This window comes from Myxine glutinosa, chromosome 13, assembly GCF_964187855.1.
Source record: "Myxine glutinosa chromosome 13, kmMyxGlut1.1, whole genome shotgun sequence".
Lineage (NCBI taxonomy): Eukaryota > Metazoa > Chordata > Myxini > Myxiniformes > Myxinidae > Myxine > Myxine glutinosa.
Genome location: NC_136273.1, coordinates 24576788 through 24600068, shown reverse-complemented (window position 1 = coordinate 24600068; position 23281 = coordinate 24576788).

The window sequence follows — 23281 nt, the reverse complement described above, 5'->3', positions numbered from 1 at the left end:
GGAACCATTATTTACAGATCAGATGGGTGTCAATTTTATTTCAATTTCATAAAATTTGTCAATCAAATTCAAAATGCTTATAGACAAATAAACCAAAAGTCCATTCTTAGAAAACCCTTATGATGTCAAATTGAAATTACTCTTTCTGCCTTCACAATAATCTATCCAAATTTTGACTACACACCCATTTGCATGTCAGTCGACCATTGACCTATCAATCGTGCGGAACAATAGTCCGAAATTCCCACCTGATCATCATGTGACTCTTGTTACTTGGTTTGCCAACAATTGCAACGCAATTGTTCCAAACTTTGTAAATTTAAAATTGCTGTGCCCAAAATAGAAGATCCAATTTTGGCATTTGATCAATTAATTATTAATTTGTTAACAAGCAAAAAGAAAAATGAATCATTCTTGCTCTGAAAACTTTTCAGACACAAGAATCATTGACAGTTGTTCATGTTTGTCCAGTAATCGAATCTGTTGAGGCCAATCATCATTTGGGATTTGCAGCAATGAAGGCCTAATCATTGTCTGAGGTACCGGTAAGCACTGGTACCCTTGATCTTGGTTTGCCCCATGACCTTGTCTTCCTGTTGACATACGGACATCTTCTTCTCCAATGTCCCATCTTTCCACACTCGAAACACCGGTTTCTGTCGTTGTCTGATCTGTGCGCCTGTGCACTTGTATTGCTGGGCTGCATCTCTACATCCCTGAGTTGCCACTGCAATCTCTCGTTATCTCCTGAAACACGAAAAAATTCTCTGTACCGTCCTTTTTGGGGAGACAACTGGAAATCAGATGGGACAACTGTGACTTTCATTCCTAATTTCGAGGGCAGTTGTGCATTTGTCTCCTCCACTGTATCCTGTATCCTTTTTATTTTAAGTTCTAGTTCCGTTATCCGTTCTTGCTGTTCCCGTTGTCTGGATTCACCATCCCAAAGATGGAATGCAAGCCAGTCTATCGTTAGATTCTGTCTCTTCCTGGCTTTCAATCTTTGTTCCAATCTTTCCAATCGACTTCGCTCAAATGTACCATCTCTTGGAAACTCCTCATCATGTCCCTTTGTCCACAAATACCAATTCTCGACCTGCCTTATAGCTTCGGCACCATAACGGTCGTACATATGATGTGTACAAGTACCTTTTTGTGGAATCTCTGGTTGTCCTTGTGTGTTCTTGCAGGCTCCATTTCCCATTCTGCCTTTTATCAAAGTAGCGTTGGATGTGTTGTAGTTTGTTCCTCTAAAGCTTCACTCGTACCTCCAGGAAGGGTCTCTCCACCTGTTCACACGGTGATTTCCAGAGAATCTCCCTCAGCTGTGGCTTTTGCACAATCCAATCTCACAGATCAGTATTTGCAGATGAGCCAAAGGGTCAGTATGAAATGGGTGAATCCTCAGGTGTCCGCTCTGTTGACGGGGAAATCACACAATGGTAACCGCACATATATATCTGTATATAAACTCACCACCTTGCTCAATTTTCCCAGGTTGTCTCCACATTGATAATATCTCGCAAAGATATCAAAACTTCTTTCTTGAGACCGCATTTTCATCAATCAAACAATCAATATATTCAATTCAATTTATTCAGTTCAATTTATTCAGTTAATTTTATTCAATTAAATTCAATCAATTAGATTCAATCAATCAACAATTCAATCAATTATTCAATTTCAATTAATTCATCAATATTCATCAATAAATCAAATTAATCATTTTGGATGACTCCTTGCATAAGCCCTTTCCCCAATGATATCAGGACAGGTCCATCCATTGACTGAGATCGAATTTTATCGGTCGTCACCTCTGGTTCGTACCTCATGTCAATTGATGAATCACCATCCTGTCCTCGGGTCATATCTGACATATTTCCCCATTTTGCCTGGTCTCCACAAATTTTCTTTGCAACCACTAAAGGCAACTCATCCTTCATTCGTGAGACAGCCAAAATGGATGGCAGATATTAAAGTTCATTGGAAAAATATCTCATCATTTTTCCTTTAATAGTACCCAAAATCTCTTGGCAATTTAAATTTCGTAAAACTGAAATAAGACTGTAAAATTCCTTCAATCATGCTAAATTTTGAAACTCCATCGCTTGTAACACCCAATTGATCCCATAGGGCTTGAAAGTTCTTTCCCAAGTTCATGCAATCATTCTGCATTTGAACCCTATGATATCATTCATAATAATCATCATGATTTTATAGTCATGGTCATATCATAGTCATCTATTTAAACGAACATTTCCTTTATCACCACAGCTATGTGGTATAATCAACACTAGAATAAAACTGTACATAGCAACAGGCTACCTCATGGCCACTTAGTATACCTATTGACAATAAGTCATAACAATATCGAATAATCATTGAACAATTCAAAAATCGCTTCCACTGCTCCAGCCGCAGCATTCGTCATTTTGTCTGCTCATCCGCATGACCAAAACGAAATAAAGGGAGCTCAACCATTACACAGCGCTTTTAATGGCGCATGCCATAGGACCTCAACGCAATTTCGACTCGGCCAGAAAACGAGCAAATTTTGCAGGATGTTAACTGGAATTAGTCGTGAAAATATATCCAAAATACACAAAAAATACACATCCACAAAATAAACAACAAACCCAAACAAACCCAAGGTCGACCCTCTTACACAGTAAATTACATCATTTCAGCATCGTATTGATTGCTGAAATATTCCAGGGTTTATACATACCTTAAAAGAGGTATGCGTGGTGTTGCCCCCTCCCACGTTTATTCCAGGGTTTATACACACCTTAAAAGAGGTATGCGTGGTGTTGCCCCCTCCCACTTTTAATTCCTCATTAAATTCCTCATTAAATTCCTTATTAAATTACTTATTAAATTACTCATTAAATTACTCATTAAATTACTCATTAAATTACTCATTAAATTACTCATTAAATTACTCATTAAATTACTCATTAAATTACTCATTAAATTAACTTACATAGTTTCAGCATTGTATTGATTGCTGAAATATTCCAGGGTTTATACACACCTTAAAAGAGGTATGCGTGGTGTTGCCCCCTCCCACGTTTATTCCAGGGTTTATACACACCTTAAAAGAGGTATGCGTGGTGTTGCCCCCTCCCACTTTTAATTACTCATTACCTCGTTTCCATTAAAAAACATCGCTTCTACTGCTCCAGCCGCAGCATTTGTCACTTTGTTTGCTCATTCACTATTCCTGATTCGTCATCAAGGATCTCCATCATCACACAGCATACTTAATTCCGCATTCTAATGAGAATTCAACAGGATTTTACGACTCAAAGGAAAAGGACGAGCAGACCTTTTGCAGGATGATCGTTACAAAAATCGTTACATATATTAAAGTATTTATGATGTCGACAAATCATATCTTAATTCTTACAAGATTTTGGTTCTTTGAATAAATCACAGCACCGGGAGAACCAGCTCCAAAAATGGATCTTTGTGTTTATTCAGCACCCTAGTAATTGGTTCTTTGTGTACTAATTACACAGCACCCAGGCCCCGCTCATATGGATCTTTGTGCAGCGCTACACAGCACCTGAGCAAAAAGGGGTTTCATCTACATTTTCCCTATCTGGTGTACCATCCGTGATATTTGTCTGCTCATTCACTATTCCTGATTCGTCATCAAGGATCTCCATCATCACACAGCGTACTTAATTCCGCTTTTTAATGAGAGTTCAACAGGAATTTACGACTCAAAGGAAAAGAACGAGCAGACCTTTTGCAGGACGATAACTGGAATTAGTCGTGAAAATATATCCAAATACACAAAAATACACACCCACACAAATAAACAACATTTATTCCGTTTAACAGAACAAACATTTCCTCTATCATGACATGCATGTCTTCAAAATTATATGCCCAAGAGAAAAAGTAAAATTAATTAAAACTGCGGGCAGTGATAATCCGGGGACCATACCGCTCCATCCTGATTGGACGAGTGCGTGCTAGAGTTGTTAACAACGACAGTCCAGATCCGATTGTTCAAAATTTCAACTCAATCGATCGAAAAATGAACGCAGGGATGCATTTTAAAGGTGCAGTGGCACTAACTGGGTTGCCACGAATATGGCCATGAAATTGCCAATATGGCCATCACAAAATATTTTCCTTAATCAATTGGCTCATAGCATAACCAATCTGCAAGTATTTCATCCGAAGATGTGTCTCTGAGGACTTTTAATTAAATAAGTCATTTATAAATCAACGAGTTAATTTATTAAATGATTAACCAATAAATCAATTTTTTCCTTGACAGCCATATCACTCGGTCAGTGTCATGTCCAAATATCAGCTTCCTTACTCAAAAGGTGCCTGAGTTAATGTAATGTAATTACTGTAATAAGATTACTGCAATTACTGTAATGATTACTGTAATTACTGTAATTACCGGAACTGTAATTACTGTAATTACCTCAGGTAATTACTGTAATGTAATTACTGTAATGTAATAGGAAATGTAATTAATTAAATAAGTACTTCATTAATCGTTAATAATGAAATAATTCCTGAATTCTCATTCGATTCACTTGACATTCGAATGTCCCCAAAACAATCCAACAACAAGTTCCAACAACAAGTTCCAACAGCAAGTTCCAACAACAAGTTCCAACAACAAGTTCCAACAAGTTCCAACAGCAAGTTCCAACAGCAAGTTCCAACAACAAGTTCCAACAAGTTCCAACAAGTGCCAACAGCAAGTTCCAACAACAAGTTCCAACAAGTTCCAACAAGTGCCAACAGCAAGTTCCAACAACAAGTTCCAACAACAAGTTCCAACAAGTTCCAACAGCAAGTTCCAACAACAAGTTCCAACAACAAGTTCCAACAAGTTCCAACAAGTGCCAACAGCAAGTTCCAACAACAAGTTCCAACAAGTTCCAACAGCAAGTTCCAACAGCAAGTTCCAACAACAAGTTCCAACAAGTGCCAACAGCAAGTTCCAACAACAAGTTCCAACAAGTTCCAACAGCAAGTTCCAACAGCAAGTTCCAACAAGTTCCAACAGCAAGTTCCAACAACAAGTTCCAACAACAAGTTCCAACAAGTTCCAACAGCAAGTTCCAACAGCAAGTTCCAACAACAAGTTCCAACAAGTTCCAACAAGTGCCAACAGCAAGTTCCAACAACAAGTTCCAACAAGTTCCAACAAGTGCCAACAGCAAGTTCCAACAACAAGTTCCAACAAGTTCCAACAGCAAGTTCCAACAACAAGTTCCAACAACAAGTTCCAACAAGTTCCAACAAGTGCCAACAGCAAGTTCCAACAACAAGTTCCAACAGCAAGTTCCAACAACAAGTTCCAACAACAAGTTCCAACAACAAGTTCCAACAAGTTCCAACAACAAGTTCCAACAACAAGTTCCAACAACAAGTTCCAACAAGTTCCAACAACAAGTTCCAACAGCAAGTTCCAACAGCAAGTTCCAACAACAAGTTCCAACAAGTTCCAACAGCAAGTTCCAACAGCAAGTTCCAACAACAAGTTCCAACAACAAGTTCCAACAGCAAGTTCCAACAGCAAGTTCCAACAAGTTCCAACAGCAAGTTCCAACAGCAAGTTCCAACAAGTTCCCACAACAATTTCCAACAGCAAGTTCCAACAACAAGTTCCAACAACAAGTTCCAACAACAAGTTCCAACAACAAGTTCCAACAAGTTCCAACAGCAAGTTCCAACAACAAGTTCCAACAACAAGTTCCAACAACAAGTTCCAACAGGTTCCAACAGCAAGTTCCAACAGCAAGTTCCAACAACAAGTTCCAACAACAAGTTCCAACAACAAGTTCCAACAAGTTCCAACAACAAGTTCCAACAACAAGTTCCAACAACAAGTTCCAACAAGTTCCAACAAGTGCCAACAGCAAGTTCCAACAACAAGTTCCAACAAGTTCCAACAAGTGCCAACAGCAAGTTCCAACAACAAGTTCCAACAACAAGTTCCAACAACAAGTTCCAACAGGTTCCAACAGCAAGTTCCAACAGCAAGTTCCAACAACAAGTTCCAACAACAAGTTCCAACAACAAGTTCCAACAACAAGTTCCAACAGCAAGTTCCAACAACAAGTTCCAACAACAAGTTCCAACAACAAGTTCCAACAACAAGTTTCATTTGCTATAGCAGCCCTTGTATGGGCTAAATGTAAAAAAGTATTAATCCCGTGTAATCCATCGGATTCTAAAGGTGTGTCTTTATCCTTCATCAAACTTCTCTTCTGCTTTTGTCGTTCCGCATGATCATATAACTGTGTATCATTTGCTGGTGTTGCGTTTTGTTCCCTCATTACCCCAAAATAATCCATACAACACAGAGTCCCCACTACCAGAGAACCCATTCCTAGGATAAATATCACCATTTTCAAGGAGTATCTGAAGTAGAAGTCTCTGGTTTCCCTTGATTGGTCGGCTTGTCTTGATACGGTGTTTCCCTTTGTCCCACCTGTATCCATCTGTAAAACATGTGTCTGACTATCATCTTTATCTCTGTTTGTCTCTATGTCTCTCTTTCTTTCTTTTTCTGTCTATCTCTCTCTGTCTGTCTCTCTTTCTCACTTTGTCTCACTCTGTCTATCTCTTTTTGTCTGTCTCTCTCTATGTGTCTGACTATCATTTTTATCTCTGTTTGTCTCTATGTCTCTCTTTCTTTCTTTTTCTGTCTTTCTCTCTCTGTCTGTCTCTCTTTCTCACTTTGTCTCACTCTGTCTATCTCTTTTTGTCTGTCTCTCTCTATGTGTCTGACTCTGACTATCATCTTTATCTCTGTTTGTCTCTATGTCTCTCTTTCTTTCTTTTTCTGTCTATCTCTCTCTGTCTGTCTCTCTTTCTCACTTTGTCTCACTCTGTCTATCTCTTTTTGTCTGTCTCTCTCTATGTGTCTGACTATCATCTTTATCTCTGTTTGTCTCTATGTCTCTCTTTCTTTCTTTTTCTGTCTATCTCTCTCTGTCTGTCTCTCTTTCTCACTTTGTCTCACTCTGTCTATCTCTTTTTGTCTGTCTCTCTCTATGTGTCTGACTATCATCTTTATCTCTGTTTGTCTCTATGTCTCTCTTTCTTTCTTTTTCTGTCTATCTCTCTCTGTCTGTCTCTCTTTCTCACTTTGTCTCACTCTGTCTATCTCTTTTTGTCTGTCTCTCTCTATGTGTCTGACTCTGACTATCATCTTTATCTCTGTTTGTCTCTATGTCTCTCTTTCTTTCTTTTCTGTCTATCTCTCTCTGTCTGTCTCTCTTTCTCACTTTGTCTCACTCTGTCTATCTCTTTTTGTCTGTCTCTCTCTATGTGTCTGACTATCATCTTTATCTCTGTTTGTCTCTATGTCTCTCTTTCTTTCTTTTTCTGTCTATCTCTCTCTGTCTGTCTCTCTTTCTCACTTTGTCTCACTCTGTCTATCTCTTTTTGTCTGTCTCTCTCTATGTGTCTGACTCTGACTATCATCTTTATCTCTGTTTGTCTCTATGTCTCTCTTTCTTTCTTTTCTGTCTATCTCTCTCTGTCTGTCTCTCTTTCTCACTTTGTCTCACTCTGTCTATCTCTTTTTGTCTGTCTCTCTCTATGTGTCTGACTATCATCTTTATCTCTGTTTGTCTCTATGTCTCTCTTTCTTTCTTTTTCTGTCTATCTCTCTCTGTCTGTCTCTCTTTCTCACTTTGTCTCTTTGGTCCATTCGCAAAGCCAAAACGAACGACCACAGAACCCTCGCCATTAATATCTATTGTAAGCGTGCCAAATCAATAAGTATCAATTTTTCTATGAGCCTCGACCAGAGAGTGGTTGCTACTCACAAAACACCATTTCCTGTAATTATCTCTCACTAGGGCATGCCCGTACTATATATATATCTAAAATTATATCCCCCGCCGAGCAAGTCGCTGGCTCCAAGTCGAGTGCTTTGAACAAAAAAGAAGTACTCTAAACGGTGGTTTTTTATTCAACCGTGAAGCATGTCTCAAAGGCTTCTTGATGGACCTGGACAAAATTTGATGCAATTTTTTTCTCAATCGCCATTTTCCATCATAATTCTGGACCGGCATGAGGGGGGGTTGTCTGTCATGAATTTATAGGCATGGCGGGAAAACTGAAAAAATTATTTATTTAAAACGGGTGTACACGATTGTACACGTGTACGGACGGACCTTACCGAACCGGCAAACAAGTCGCTTCATGCACATCAGTGGTGCGTTTCTTCGTGGCGCGTGTCAGAAGAATTACACAGCGCAGGAAAAATACGTATTTACAGAAATCGTTAAAAAAAAAAAAAAAAAACTCGGATAATCGCTAAAATCGTTGTGGCCGGTGTACCATATTGGAAATATATATATATATATAAATATAATTCCGTTTCCCGGTTCCCTGTCGCTCGCCAAGCGCCGATCAAGTCAAGTGCTTCGAACAAGTGCAAAAAAAAAAAGTAGTACTTTATCCGTGTGCGGGTGTGTAAACGAGTGTACCGGCCTTACACGTCCTTGAAACAAGCGGTCGCAAGGTGCACACTTGCTCCGCCCGCTTCCAGGTCACAGTAAGGCCCTTTACTAACCAGCGCAAAAATACGTATTTACAGAAATCATTTAGAAAAAACGAATAAATTGCTACAGTCGTTTATCGAAATCCCATTTGTGATGGCTCATGCCACCTATATCGCGGCATCGGTGCGCTTCACGAGCCGACTTGCCCGCAGACCAGAGTAAGGCTCTTAACACCCAGCGTATACCGTACGCATATGCAAGCACACGAATAATAGAATCATTTAAACCGTTCCATCCGTGACTTTTTCCTTGGACGGTCGTGACAAAAATACTTTTACACTCCTTGGATTACCTACGGAATGCAAGTCCCACACACCAAATCCTCCATCTTCAGAATTCATATTTCATAATGGACAGATCCCCAAGACGTCATGCTTACATGCTCACCTTGGCGACGTCCACTCGAAATCCCAGCGGTGCCTCCATATTGTCGCGGAAGTGGAGGGTGAGACTCAAGACGCCAATGGTCGGAAACAGGTTTTACAAAAGGTCACAACTTTATTAACTGGTTATTCACTTCATTCCATTTACCAAATAATACCGCATTATTCAATGGCTGAGATTAACTCTTTTCCATGGTCCTTTTCGTTCGGCTGATGTTCCTCCGCCATGGTCCCGTTCGTCAGAGCTCCTCGCAGCAAGTACTCCCGACTCCAGCCGCAGCTCCCGCTTATATGGACCAACTCGACTTAATCCTCTGTCCGCTGAACTCGTAATCTCCTCTCCGCCGACGTCACCGGTTGCCTTCCTGGCGCCAGCTAGCCCCCCCCTGCTGTGAGTTCCATTTATCAAACAATAGGGGGGTGCTCCAGCCTGGGGCTGTGACCAGGTGTTTCAAGAGACCATCATGTTCGTGCACATTCCTAACTCATTTACAAACCCGTCCCCCACAGAGTTTGCATGTAAAATGCATCTGCTTTGTTACTAGGTCAACCAATAAGTTACCAGTGCCAATTAATAAGTTACACTGAATTACACTTCCACACTACCTTCTGGGAGGCTCACGCGGCTGTTTGGTTCACCCAGGCGGACTCCCACTTCGCCCTGCGAGGCATCACCGCGGACGACACCCGCTTCCACCACGTCGTGGCAGCGCTCGGTTCCGCCACAGCGGCCCGCGCCCTGAGCCTCCTCGAGCACCCGCCGGCTGCCGACAAGTATGACGCGCTGAAGACGCTCCTCCTCGATGCTTTCGCCCTCTCACCGGCGGCACGCGCACGGCGCCTGCTCGACCTGCCCAAGCTCGGCGACACGCACCCGTACGAGCGCATGGACTATATGCTCTCATTGCTCGGTGAGCACTCTCAGGATTTTCTGTTCCGCGAGCTGTTCCTTCGCCAGCTGCCTCACCCGGTACGCCTCGCCCTGGCTGGCACGTCGATCACCGATCCCCGCGCCCTCGCCAGGGAAGCCGATAAGATCTCCTCGGCGGGCCAACACATCGGCGCGGCTACCTGGAGCCTGCCGCCGTCCGAGACGACGCCTGAGCGCCCTGCGCGGTTGGAGGCCGAACTGCCGGTGCAACTGGCGGCCGCCATGCCGCGCCGACCGCTTCCGACACGACGGCCGGGGCCTCCACCTGACCAGGCGTGGTGTTATTACCACGCCAGGTTCGGACACAAGGCTCGGACGTGCCGACCCCCGTGCACTTTCGGCAAGTCGGGAAACGGCCGGGCCGGCGTTCATTCCCAGCCATGAGCGCCGGCCACTCGGGCAACTTGCTTTTTATTCGGGACAAAGCGTCCGGGCGGCGTTTCCTTTGTGACACCGGCGCCCAACTGAGCGTCATACCCGCCTCCGAGCAGGACAGGCGGGATGCCATTTGCGGCCCCTCTTTGGTCGCTGCTAATGGCTCGGCCATACGCACTTTCGGCCCGCGCGACGTCACCCTCTGCTTCGGCAGCCAGCGCTTTCAGTGGACCTTTGTGACCGTCTGCGTCCCCATGGCTTTGCTGGGTGCTGACTTCCTCTGCGCGCACGGGCTGCTGGTCGACGTCAAACGTCGTCGCCTTGTCAACGCCGAGACCTTCAGCTCCCTGGCGTGCACGATGAGCAGCTCCGCGCCGACCGAACTGGCATGCGCCCTCCCGATGGCGACCGAGTTCGCTCGCCTGCTCGCGGAATTCCCGGCCCTCACGCGGCCGATGTTTTCGGCCGTCGCAGTGCGGCATGGGATCGAGCACCACATACCCACTACAGGCCCGCCGGTCTATGCCAGGGCCCGCCGCCTCGACCCGGCCAAGCTCGCCGTGGCAAAGGCCGAGTTCGACGCGTTGGAGCACCTCGGCATCGTGCGGCGCTCCAATAGCGCGTGGGCCTCACCACTGCACATCGTGCCAAAGCCGGGGGGCGGATGGCGCCCGTGTGGCGACTACCGCCGACTCAACGATGCTACCACCCCCGACAGGTACCCGATCCCGCACATCCAGGACTTTTCCGCCCGTTTGGCGGGACGGGTCATATTTTCCAAAATTGACCTGATACGGGGATACCACCAGGTACCTGTCCGGGCGGCCAACGTCCCGAAGACGGCCATCATCACGCCGTTCGGCCTGTTCGAATTTTTGAGGATGCCGTTTGGCCTCAAGAACGCGGCCCAGGTGTTCCAGCGCTTAATGGATGGCGTGCTGCGCAACCTGCCATTTCTTTTCGTCTATCTGGACGACATCCTCGTCGCCAGCACGTCCCGCGCCGAGCACCTCCTCCACCTCCGAACACTGTTCGGTCGCCTCAGTGAGCACGGCTTAATTGTCAACCCAGCCAAATGCCACTTCGGCACGACGACCGTTGACTTTTTGGGCCAACGCATCACCAAGACCGGGGCCGTGCCGCTGCCGACCAAGGTCGAGGCCATCACCACGTTCCCGCGTCCCCGTTCCATCAAGGCCCTACAAGAGTTCCTCGGCACGGTGAATTTTTATCAACGATTCGTGCCCCGCGCTGCTCAGCTCATGCGGCCCCTTTACGAGGCCCTCCGGGGCAAGCCGGCCAAGCATGACATCGTTTGGTCTGCGGCCATGGACGCGGCCTTCGCGAGCGCAAAACGGGCCCTCGCCGACGCAACGCTGCTGGCTCACCCGGTGCTCAACGCGCCCATCGCCCTCACTACGGACGCCTCCAACTACGCGGTGGGCGCCGTCCATGAACAATGGGTGGACGGGGTTTGGCAGCCACTCGCTTTTTTCAGCCGGCAGCTCCGGCCGAACGAGTTAAAATACAGCACGTTCGACCGCGAGCTGCTCGGTCTATTCCGGGCCGTTCGCCATTTCCGACACCTCCTGGAGGGCCGCCCGTTCACGGCTTTCGTCGACCACAAGCCGTTGGTCTACGCAATGGCCAAAGTCACGGAGCCGTGGTCAGCCCGCCAGCAGCGCCACCTCTCCGCCGTGTCGGAATTCACCACGGACATCCAGCACGTCGCCGGCAAAGATAACGCCGTGGCCGTCTGTCTTTCTCGGGCCAGCGCGAACGCGGTCCACCTCGGCGTGGACTTCGCGCTCATGGTGGCCGACCAGACCACCGACACCTCCGTGCAGGCCCTCTGTGCGGCGGACACGGGCCTCCGCCTGGCCGACATCCCCTTCGCGGCACCGTCCTGCTCTGCGACGTCTCCCAGGGCCAGCCTCGCCCCATCGTGCCTGTTTCCTGGCAGCGCCGCATCTTCGCCTCCATCCACGGCCTTTCTCACCCGGGCCGGAAAGCTTCTCAGAAGCTGGTGTCGGCGCGTTTCGTCTGGCATGGCCTTCGACGGAACGTCCGCGACTGGGCCAACGCCTGCACGGCCTGCCAGCGGGCCAAGGTCCACCGCCACACCCAGGCCCCGCTAGCACCTTTCACCGTGCCTGCACGGCGTTTCGACCACGTCCACGTGGACCTGGTGGGTCCCCTGGCCCCATCGCGGGGGTTCACCCACCTGCTCACCATGGTGGACAGGACCACCAGGTGGCCGGAGGCCGTGCGACTCACCTCCACCACCACCGCCGACGTGGCGCAGGCGTTCATCGCCACCTGGGTCGCGCGCGTCGGCGCACCGGCGGACACTCGTCCGACCGCGGCCCACAGTTCACGTCCGAACTTTGGGGCGCGGTCACCCGCTCGTTGGGGGTCACGCTGCACCGCACCACGGCCTACCACCCCCAAGCCAACGGGTTGTGCGAGTGGTTTCACCGCTCCATGAAGGCCGCAGTCATGGCCGGCCTTCAGGACGACGGTTGGACTGACCGGCTGCCGTGGGTCCTTTTGGGCCTCCACACGTCCCCCAAGGAGGACCTCCGGGCGTCCGCCGCCGAGCTCGTCTACGGCCAGCCGCTCCGCGTCCCGGGCAAGTTCGTGCCCGACGCCACCAGTCCCTGGTCCGCGGCACACCAGCGCTCGGACCTCCAGGGGGCCGCCCGCCGATTTGCCCCTGTGCCAACGTCCCGCCACGGTGGCCCCCAGTCCTACGTCCCCCCGCGCTTCGCACAGCGGAGTACGTCTTTGTGTGTCATGACGCGCACCGGGGGCCACTCTGGCCGCCGTACGACGGGCCCTTCTGGGTCCTGCGATGGGGCAACAAGTCCTTCGTCGTCGACGTCGGCGGCCGGTCGGACCGGATCTCTGTGGACCGCCTCAAACCATCGCACGTGGACGTCGACCGACCACCACGGTTGGCCCTTCCTCCGTGGCGAGGCCGCCCCCCGTCTACAGTTCCCCCCGCTCGACCACCCATCACCGGATCGGACCCCCCCCCCCACGACCCTCCAGGGGTCGCTTCGGCCGGGTCATCCGGACCCCCCTTAAATTGACCCTGCCGGTGCAGGTCGATTCTGGAGGGGTGTGTGTAGCGGTTCCCGCTGAATGTACACAATCGCCTTGCACCTGCCAGGACGCGGCCAGGGCGCGATCGCCATGCCGGGCTCGTCCGGACGGGCCCAGACGCGCCTCTCCTGGGCATGCCCGGACTCGCTGTTCCCGGGCACGCCCGAACCTCCCGGGCACGCCCGGTCTCGTCTTTCCAGGGCTTGCCCAGAGCGCTCGGGCACGCCCAGCCTCGACTTGCCAGGCCGCGTCCAGGACGCCCGGGCATGTCCAGACTCGCCTTTCCAGGACTCGCCCTTGACACCCGGGCATGCCCGGTCTCGGTTTTCCCGGGCAAACGCCCGGGCATAAATGTGTATATATATTGCTGCCCGATAAACAGGCTTGTGAGAATACCTGAGCTGTTTTGTTTCAATAAAGCAACTCGGACGAATTCCGTCTTTGGTCGCGTCAATTCTTTCGACTCGCGTTGGAGCGCAACTCCTTCACTGGTGACCTACCGACATGGACACGGCAGTGACTCTTAAACTGCCTACCTTCTGGGAGGCTCACGCGGCTGTTTGGTTCGCCCAGGCGGACTCCCACTTCGCCCTGCGAGGCATCACCGCGGACGACACCCGCTTCCACCACGTCGTGGCAGCGCTCGGTTCCGCCACAGCGGCCCGCGCCCTGAGCCTCCTCGAGCACCCGCCGGCTGCCGACAAGTATGACGCGCTGAAGACGCTCCTCCTCGATGCTTTCGCCCTCTCACCGGCGGCACGCGCACGGCGCCTGCTCGACCTGCCCGAGCTCGGCGACACGCACCCGTACAAGCGCATGGACTATATGCTCTCGTTGCTCGGTGAGCACTCTCAGGATTTTCTGTTCCGCGAGCTGTTCCTTCGCCAGCTGCCTCACCCGGTACGCCTCGCCCTGGCTGGCACGTCGATCACCGATCCCCGCGCCCTCGCCAGGGAAGCCGATAAGATCTCCTCGGCGGGCCAACACATCGGCGCGGCTACCTGGAGCCTGCCGCCGTCCGAGGCGACGCCCACGACGCCTGAGCGCCCTGCGCGGTTGGAGGCCGAACTGCCGGTGCAACTGGCGGCCGCCATGCCGCGCCGACCGCTTCCGACACGACGGCCGGGGCCTCCACCTGACCAGGCGTGGTGTTATTACCACGCCAGGTTCGGACACAAGGCTCGGACGTGCCGACCCCCGTGCACTTTCGGCAAGTCGGGAAACGGCCGGGCCGGCGTTCATTCCCAGCCATGAGCGCCGGCCACTCGGGCAACTTGCTTTTTATTCGGGACAAAGCGTCCGGGCGGCGTTTCCTTTGTGACACCGGCGCCCAACTGAGCGTCATACCCGCCTCCGAGCAGGACAGGCGGGATGCCATTTGCGGCCCCTCTTTGGTCGCTGCTAATGGCTCGGCCATACGCACTTTCGGCCCGCGCGACGTCACCCTCTGCTTCGGCAGCCAGCGCTTTCAGTGGACCTTTGTGACCGCCTGCGTCCCCATGGCTTTGCTGGGTGCTGACTTCCTCTGCGCGCACGGGCTGCTGGTCGACGTCAAACGTCGTCGCCTTGTCAACGCCGAGACCTTCAGCTCCCTGGCGTGCACGATGAGCAGCTCCGCGTCGACCGAACTGGCATGCGCCCTCCCGACGGCGAACGAGTTCGCTCGCCTGCTCACGGAATTCCCGGCCCTCACGCGGCCGACGTTTTCGGCCGTCGCAGTGCGGCATGGGATCGAGCACCACATACCCACTACAGGCCCGCCGGTCTATGCCAGGGCCCGCCGCCTCGACCCGGCCAAGCTCGACGTGGCAAAGGCCGAGTTCGACGCGTTGGAGCACCTCGGCATCGTGCGGCGCTCCAATAGCGCGTGGGCCTCACCACTGCACATCGTGCCAAAGCCGGGGGGCGGATGGCGCCCGTGTGGCGACTACCGCCGCCTCAACGATGCTACCACCCCCGACAGGTACCCGATCCCGCACATCCAGGACTTTTCCGCCCGTTTGGCGGGACGGGTCATATTTTCCAAAATTGACCTGATACGGGGATACCACCAGGTACCTGTCCGGGCGGCCAACGTCCCGAAGACGGCCATCATCACGCCGTTCGGCCTGTTCGAATTTTTGAGGATGCCGTTTGGCCTCAAGAACGCGGCCCAGGCGTTCCAGCGCTTAATGGATGGCGTGCTGCGCGACCTGCCATTTCTTTTCGTCTATCTGGACGACATCCTCGTCGCCAGCACGTCCCGCGCCGAGCACCTCCTCCACCTCCGAACACTGTTCGGTCGCCTCAGTGAGCACGGCTTAATTGTCAACCCGGCCAAATGCCACTTCGGCACGACGACCGTTGACTTTTTGGGCCAACGCATCACCAAGACCGGGGCCGTGCCGCTGCCGACCAAGGTCGAGGCCATCACCACGTTCCCGCGTCCCCGTTCCATCAAGGCCCTACAAGAGTTCCTCGGCATGGTGAATTTTTATCACCGATTCGTGCCCCGCGCTGCTCAGCTCATGCGGCCCCTTTACGAGGCCCTCCGGGGCAAGCCGGCCAAGCATGACATCGTTTGGTCTGCGGCCATGGACGCGGCCTTCGCGAGCGCAAAACGGGCCCTCGCCGACGCAACGCTGCTGGCTCACCCGGTGCTCAACGCGCCCATCGCCCTCACTACGGACGCCTCCAACTACGCGGTGGGCGCCGTCCATGAACAATGGGTGGACGGGGTTTGGCAGCCACTCGCTTTTTTCAGCCGGCAGCTCCGGCCGAACGAGTTAAAATACAGCACGTTCGACCGCGAGCTGCTCGGTCTATTCCTGGCCGTTCGCCATTTCCGACACCTCCTGGAGGGCCGCCCGTTCACGGCTTTCGTCGACCACAAGCCGTTGGTCTACGCAATGGCCAAAGTCACGGAGCCGTGGTCGGCCCGCCAGCAGCGCCACCTCTCCGCCGTGTCGGAATTCACCACGGACATCCGGCACGTCGCCGGCAAAGACAACGCCGTGGCCGTCTGTCTTTCTCGGGCCAGCGCGAACGCGGTCCACCTCGGCGTGGACTTCGCGCTCATGGCGGCCGACCAGACCACCGACACCTCCGTGCAGGCCCTCCGTGCGGCGGACACGGGCCTCCGCCTGGCCGACATCCCCTTCGCGGGCACCGTCCTGCTCTGCGACGTCTCCCCAGGGCCAGCCTCGCCCCATCGCGCCTGTTTCCTGGCAGCGCCGCATCTTCGCCTCCATCCACGGCCTTTCTCACCCGGGCCGGAAAGCTTCTCAGAAGCTGGTGTCGGCGCATTTCGTCTGGCATGGCCTTCGACGGAACGTCCGCGACTGGGCCAACGCCTGCACGGCCTGCCAGCGGGCCAAGGTCCACCGCCACACCCAGGCCCCGCTAGCACCTTTCACCGTGCCTGCACGGCGTTTCGACCACGTCCACGTGGACCTGGTGGGTCCCCTGGCCCCATCGCGGGGGTTCACCCACCTGCTCACCATGGTGGACAGGACCACCAGGTGGCTGGAGGCCGTGCGACTCACCTCCACCACCACCGCCGACGTGGCGCAGGCGTTCATCGCCACCTGGGTCGCGCGCGTCGGCGCACCGGCGGACACTCATCCGACCGCGGCCCACAGTTCACGTCCGAACTTTGGGGCGCGGTCACCCGCTCGTTGGGGGTCACGCTGCACCGCACCACGGCCTACCACCCCCAAGCCAACGGGTTGTGCGAGTGGTTTCACCGCTCCATGAAGGCCGCAGTCATGGCCGGCCTTCAGGACGACGGTTGGACTGACCGGCTGCTGTGGGTCCTTTTGGGCCTCCGCACGTCCCCCAAGGAGGACCTCCGGGCGTCCGCCGCCGAGCTCGTCTACGGCCAGCCGCTCCGCGTCCCGGGCAAGTTCGTGCCCGACGCCACCAGTCCCTGGTCCGTGGCACACCAGCGCTCGGACCTCCAGGGGGCCGCCCGCCGATTTGCCCCCGTGCCAACGTCCCGCCACGGTGGCCCCCAGTCCTACGTCCCCCCCGCGCTTCGCACAGCGGAGTACGTCTTTGTGTGTCATGACGCGCACCGGGGGCCACTCTGGCCGCCGTACGACGGGCCCTTCTGGGTCCTGCGATGGGGCAACAAGTCCTTCGTCGTCGACGTCGGCGGCCGGTCGGACCGGATCTCTGTGGACCGCCTCAAACCGTCGCACGTGGACGTCGACCGACCACCACGGTTGGCCCTTCCTCCGTGGCGAGGCCGCCCCCCGTCTACAGTTCCCCCCGCTCGACCACCCATCACCGGATCGGACCCCCCCCCCCCCCCCACGACCCTCCAGGGGTCGCTTCGGCCGGGTCATCCGGACCCCCCTTAAATTGACCCTGCCGGTGCAGGTCGATTCTGGAGGGGCGTGTGTAGCGGTTCCCGCTGAATGTACACAATCGCCTTGCACCTGCCAGGACGCGGCCAGGGCGCGATCGCCATGCCGGGCTCGTCCGGACGGGCCCAGACGCGCCTCTCCTGGGCATGCCCGGACTCGCTGTTCCCGGGCACGCCCGAACCTCCCGGGCACGCCCGGTCTCGTCTTTCCAGGGCTCGCCCAGAGCGCTCGGGCACGCCCAGCCTCGACTTGCCAGGCCGCGTCCAGGACGCCCGGGCATGTCCAGACTCGCCTTTCCAGGACTCGCCCTTGACACCCGGGCATGCCGGGTCTCGGTTTTCCCGGGCAAACGGCCGGGCATAAATGTGTATATATATTGCTGCCCGATAAACAGGCTTGTGAGAATACCTGAGCTGTTTTGTTTCAATAAAGCAACTCGGACGAATTCCGTCTTTGGTCGCGTCAATTCTTTCGACTCGCGTTGGAGCAAAGCTCCTTCACTGGTGACCTACCGACATACACATGGCCGTGACTCTTAAACTGCCTACCTTCTGGGAGGCTCACGTGGCTGTTTCGTTCGCCCAGGCGGACTCCCACTTCGCCCTGCGAGGCATCACCGCGGACGACACCCGCTTCCACCACGTCGTGGCAGCGCTCGGTTCCGCCACAGCGGCCCGCGCCCTGAGCCTCCTCGAGCACCCGCCGGCTGCCGACAAGTATGACGCGCTGAAGACGCTCCTCCTCGATGCTTTCGCCCTCTCACCGGCGGCACGCGCACGGCGCCTGCTCGACCTGCCCGAGCTCGGCGACACGCACCCGTACAAGCGCATGGACTATATGCTCTCGTTGCTCGGTGAGCACTCTCAGGATTTTCTGTTCCGCGAGCTGTTCCTTCGCCAGCTGCCTCACCCGGTACGCCTCGCCCTGGCTGGCACGTCGATCACCGATCCCTGCGCCCTCGCCAGGGAAGCCGATAAGATCTCCTCGGCGGGCCAACACATCGGCGCGGCTACCTGGAGCCTGCCGCCGTCCGAGGCGACGCCCACGACGCCTGAGTGCCCTGCGCGGTTGGAGGCCGAACTGCCGGTGCAACTGGCGGCCGCCATGCCGCGCCGACCGCTTCCGACACGACGGCCGGGGCCTCCACCTGACCAGGCATGGTGTTATTACCACGCCAGGTTCGGACACAAGGCTCGGATGTGCCGACCCCCGTGCACTTTCGGCAAGTCGGGAAACGGCCGGGCCGGCATTCATTCCCAGCCATGAGCGCCGGCCACTCGGGCAACTTGCTTTTTATTCGGGACAAAGCGTCTGGGCGGCGTTTCCTTTGTGACACCGGCGCCCAACTGAGCGTCATACCCGCCTCCGAGCAGGACAGGCGGGATGCCATTTGCGGCCCCTCTTTGGTCGCTGCTAATGGCTCGGCCATACGCACTTTCGGCCCGCGCGACGTCACCCTCTGCTTCGGCAGCCAGCGCTTTCAGTGGACCTTTGTGACCGCCTGCGTCCCCATGGCTTTGCTGGGCGCTGACTTCCTCTGCGCGCACGGGCTGCTGGTCGACGTCAAACGTCGTCGCCTTGTCAACGCCGAGACCTTCAGCTCCCTGGCGTGCACGATGAGCAGCTCCGCGCCGACCGAACTGGCATGCGCCCTCCCGACGGCGAACGAGTTCGCTCGCCTGCTCGCGGAATTCCCGGCCCTCACGCGGCCGATGTTTTCGGCCGTCGCAGTGCGGCATGGGATCGAGCACCACATACCCACTACAGGCCCGCCGGTCTATGCCAGGGCCCGCCGCCTCGACCCGGCCAAGCTCGCCGTGGCAAAGGCCGAGTTCGACGCGTTGGAGCACCTCGGCATCGTGCGGCGCTCCAATAGCGCGTGGGCCTCACCACTGCACATCGTGCCAAAGCCGGGGGGCGGATGGCGCCCGTGTGGCGACTACCGCCGCCTCAACGATGCTACCACCCCCGACAGGTACCCGATCCCGCACATCCAGGACTTTTCCGCCCGTTTGGCGGGACGGGTCATATTTTCCAAAATTGACCTGATACGGGGATACCACCAGGTACCTGTCCGGGCGGCCAACGTCCCGAAGACGGCCATCATCACGCCGTTCGGCCTGTTCGAATTTTTGAGGATGCCGTTTGGCCTCAAGAACGCGGCCCAGGCGTTCCAGCGCTTAATGGACGGCGTGCTGCGCGACCTGCCATTTCTTTTCGTCTATCTGGATGACATCCTCGTCGCCAGCACGTCCCGCGCCGAGCACCTCCTCCACCTCCGAACACTGTTCGGTCGCCTCAGCGAGCACGGCTTAATTGTCAACCCGGCCAAATGCCACTTCGGCACGACGACCGTTGACTTTTTGGGCCAACGCATCACCAAGACCGGGGCCGTGCCGCTGCCGACCAAGGTCGAGGCCATCACCACGTTCCCACGTCCCCGTTCCATCAAGGCCCTACAAGAGTTCCTCGGCATGGTGAATTTTTATCACCGATTCGTGCCCCGCGCTGCTCAGCTCATGCGGCCCCTTTACGAGGCCCTCCGGGGCAAGCCGGCCAAGCATGACATCGTTTGGTCTGCGGCCATGGACGCGGCCTTCGCGAGCGCAAAACGGGCCCTCGCCGACGCAACGCTGCTGGCTCACCCGGTGCTCAACGCGCCCATCGCCCTCACTACGGACACCTCCAACTACGCGGTGGGCGCCGTCCATGAACAATGGGTGGACGGGGTTTGGCAGCCACTCGCTTTTTTCAGCCGGCAGCTCCGGCCGAATGAGTTAAAATACAGCACGTTCGACCGCGAGCTGCTCGGTCTATTCCTGGCCGTTCGCCATTTCCGACACCTCCTGGAGGGCCGCCCGTTCACGGCTTTCGTCGACCACAAGCCGTTGGTCTACGCAATGGCCAAAGTCACGGAGCCGTGGTTGGCCCGCCAGCAGCGCCACCTCTCCGCCGTGTCGGAATTCACCACGGACATCCGGCACGTCGCCGGCAAAGACAACGCCGTGGCCGTCTGTCTTTCTCGGGCCAGCGCGAACGCGGTCCACCTCGGCGTGGACTTTGCGCTCATGGCGGCCGACCAGACCACCGACACCTCGGTGCAGGCCCTCCGTGCGGCGGACACGGGCCTCCGCCTGGCCGACATCCCCTTCGCGGGCACCGTCCTGCTCTGCGACGTCTCCCAGGGCCAGCCTCGCCCCATCGTGCCTGTTTCCTGGCAGCGCCGCATCTTCGCCTCCATCCACGGCCTTTCTCACCCGGGCTGGAAAGCTTCTCAGAAGCTGGTGTCGGCGCGTTTCGTCTGGCACGGCCTTCGACGGAACGTCCGCGACTGGGCCAATGCCTGCACGGCCTGCCAGCGGGCCAAGGTCCACCGCCACACCCAGGCCCCGCTAGCACCTTTCACCGTGCCTGCACGGCGTTTCGACCACGTCCACGTGGACCTGTTGGGTCCCCTGGCCCCATCGCGGGGGTTCACCCACCTGCTCACCATGGTGGACAGGACCACCAGGTGGCCGGAGGCCGTGCGACTCACCTCCACCACCACCGCCGACGTGGCGCAGGCGTTCATCGCCACCTGGGTCGCGCGCGTCGGCGCACCGGCGGACACTCGTCCGACCGCGGCCCACAGTTCACGTCCGAACTTTGGGGCGCGGTCGCCCGCTCGTTGGGGGTCACGCTGCACCGCACCACGGCCTACCACCCCCAAGCCAACGGGTTGTGCGAGTGGTTTCACCGCTCCATGAAGGCCGCAGTCATGGCCGGCCTTCAGGACGACGGTTGGACTGACCGGCTGCCGTGGGTCCTTTTGGGCCTCCGCACGGCCCCCAAGGAGGACCTCCGGGCGTCCGCCGCCGAGCTCGTCTACGGCCAGCCGCTCCGCGTCCCGGGCGAGTTCGTGCCCGACGCCACCAGTCCCTGGTCCGCCGCACACCAGCGCTCGGACCTCCAGGGGGCCGCCCGCCGATTTGCCCCCGTGCCAACGTCCCGCCACGGTGGCCCCCAGTCCTACGTCCCCCCCGCACTTCGCACAGCGGAGTACGTCTTTGTGTGTCATGACGCGCACCGGGGGCCACTCTGGCCGCCGTACGACGGGCCCTTCTGGGTCCTGGGACGGGGCAACAAGTCCTTCGTCGTCGACGTCGGCGGCCGGTCGGACCGGATCTCTGTGGACCGCCTCAAACCGTCGCACGTGGACGTCGACCGACCACCACGGTTGGCCCTTCCTCCGTGGCGAGGCCGCCCCCCGTCTACAGTTCCCCCCCGCTCGACCACCCATCACCGGATCGGACCCCCCCCCCCCCCACGACCCTCCAGGGGTCGCTTCGGCCGGGTCATCCGGACCCCCCTTAAATTGACCCTGCCGGTGCAGGTCGATTCTGGAGGGGCGTGTGTAGCGGTTCCCGCTGAATGTACACAATCGCCTTGCACCTGCCAGGACGCGGCCAGGGCGCGATCGCCATGCCGGGCTCGTCCGGACGGGCCCAGACGCGCCTCTCCTGGGCATGCCCGGACTCGCTGTTCCCGGGCACGCCCGAACCTCCCGGGCACGCCCGGTCTCGTCTTTCCAGGGCTCGCCCAGAGCGCTCGGGCACGCCCAGCCTCGACTTGCCAGGCCGCGTCCAGGACGCCCGGGCATGTCCAGACTCGCCTTTCCAGGACTCGCCCTTGACACCCGGGCATGCCCGGTCTCGGTTTTCCCGGGCAAACGCCCGGGCATAAATGTGTATATATATTGCTGCCCGATAAACAGGCTTGTGAGAATACCTGAGCTGTTTTGTTTCAATAAAGCAACTCGGACGAATTCCGTCTTTGGTCGCGTCAATTCTTTTGACTCGCGTTGGAGCGCAGCTCCTTCAATATCACCTTTATCTATAAATATTGTTGAAATGAAGATCAAATAGCTGTATGTTGAAATATGTTGAAAAAGTCAAAACTTTACATGGGGTGTACTTACATTTTCACGTGACTGTATATATATATTTGTATGTATATATATATATATATATATATATATATATATATATATATATATATATATATATATATATATATATATATATATATATATATATATATATATATATATATGAAGGAACTGCGCTCCAACGCGAGTCGAAAAATTGACGCGACCAAAGACGGAATTCGTCCGAGTTGCTTTATTGAAACAAAACAGCTCAGGTATTCTCTCAAGCCCGTTTGTCGGGCAACAATATATATATACACATTTATGTCGGGAAGTTTGCCCGGCAAAAGCTATACCGGGCATGCCCGGGTATCAAGGGCGAGCCTTGGAAAGGCGAGTCTGGACCTGCCCGGGCGTGTTTGGCTGCGGCCTGGCAAATCGAGGCTGGGCGTGCCCGGGCGCTCTGGGCGAGCACTGGAAAGGCGATAGCGGGCATGCCCGGACGCTCTGGGCGAGCCCTGGAAAGGCGATAGCGGGCATGCCCGGACGCTCTGGGCGAGCCCTGGAAAGGCGAGAGCGGGCATGCCCGGGAAAGACGAGACCGGGCGTGCCCGGGAGGTTCGGGCGTGCCCGGGAACAGTGAGTCCGGGCATGCCCGGGAGAGGCGC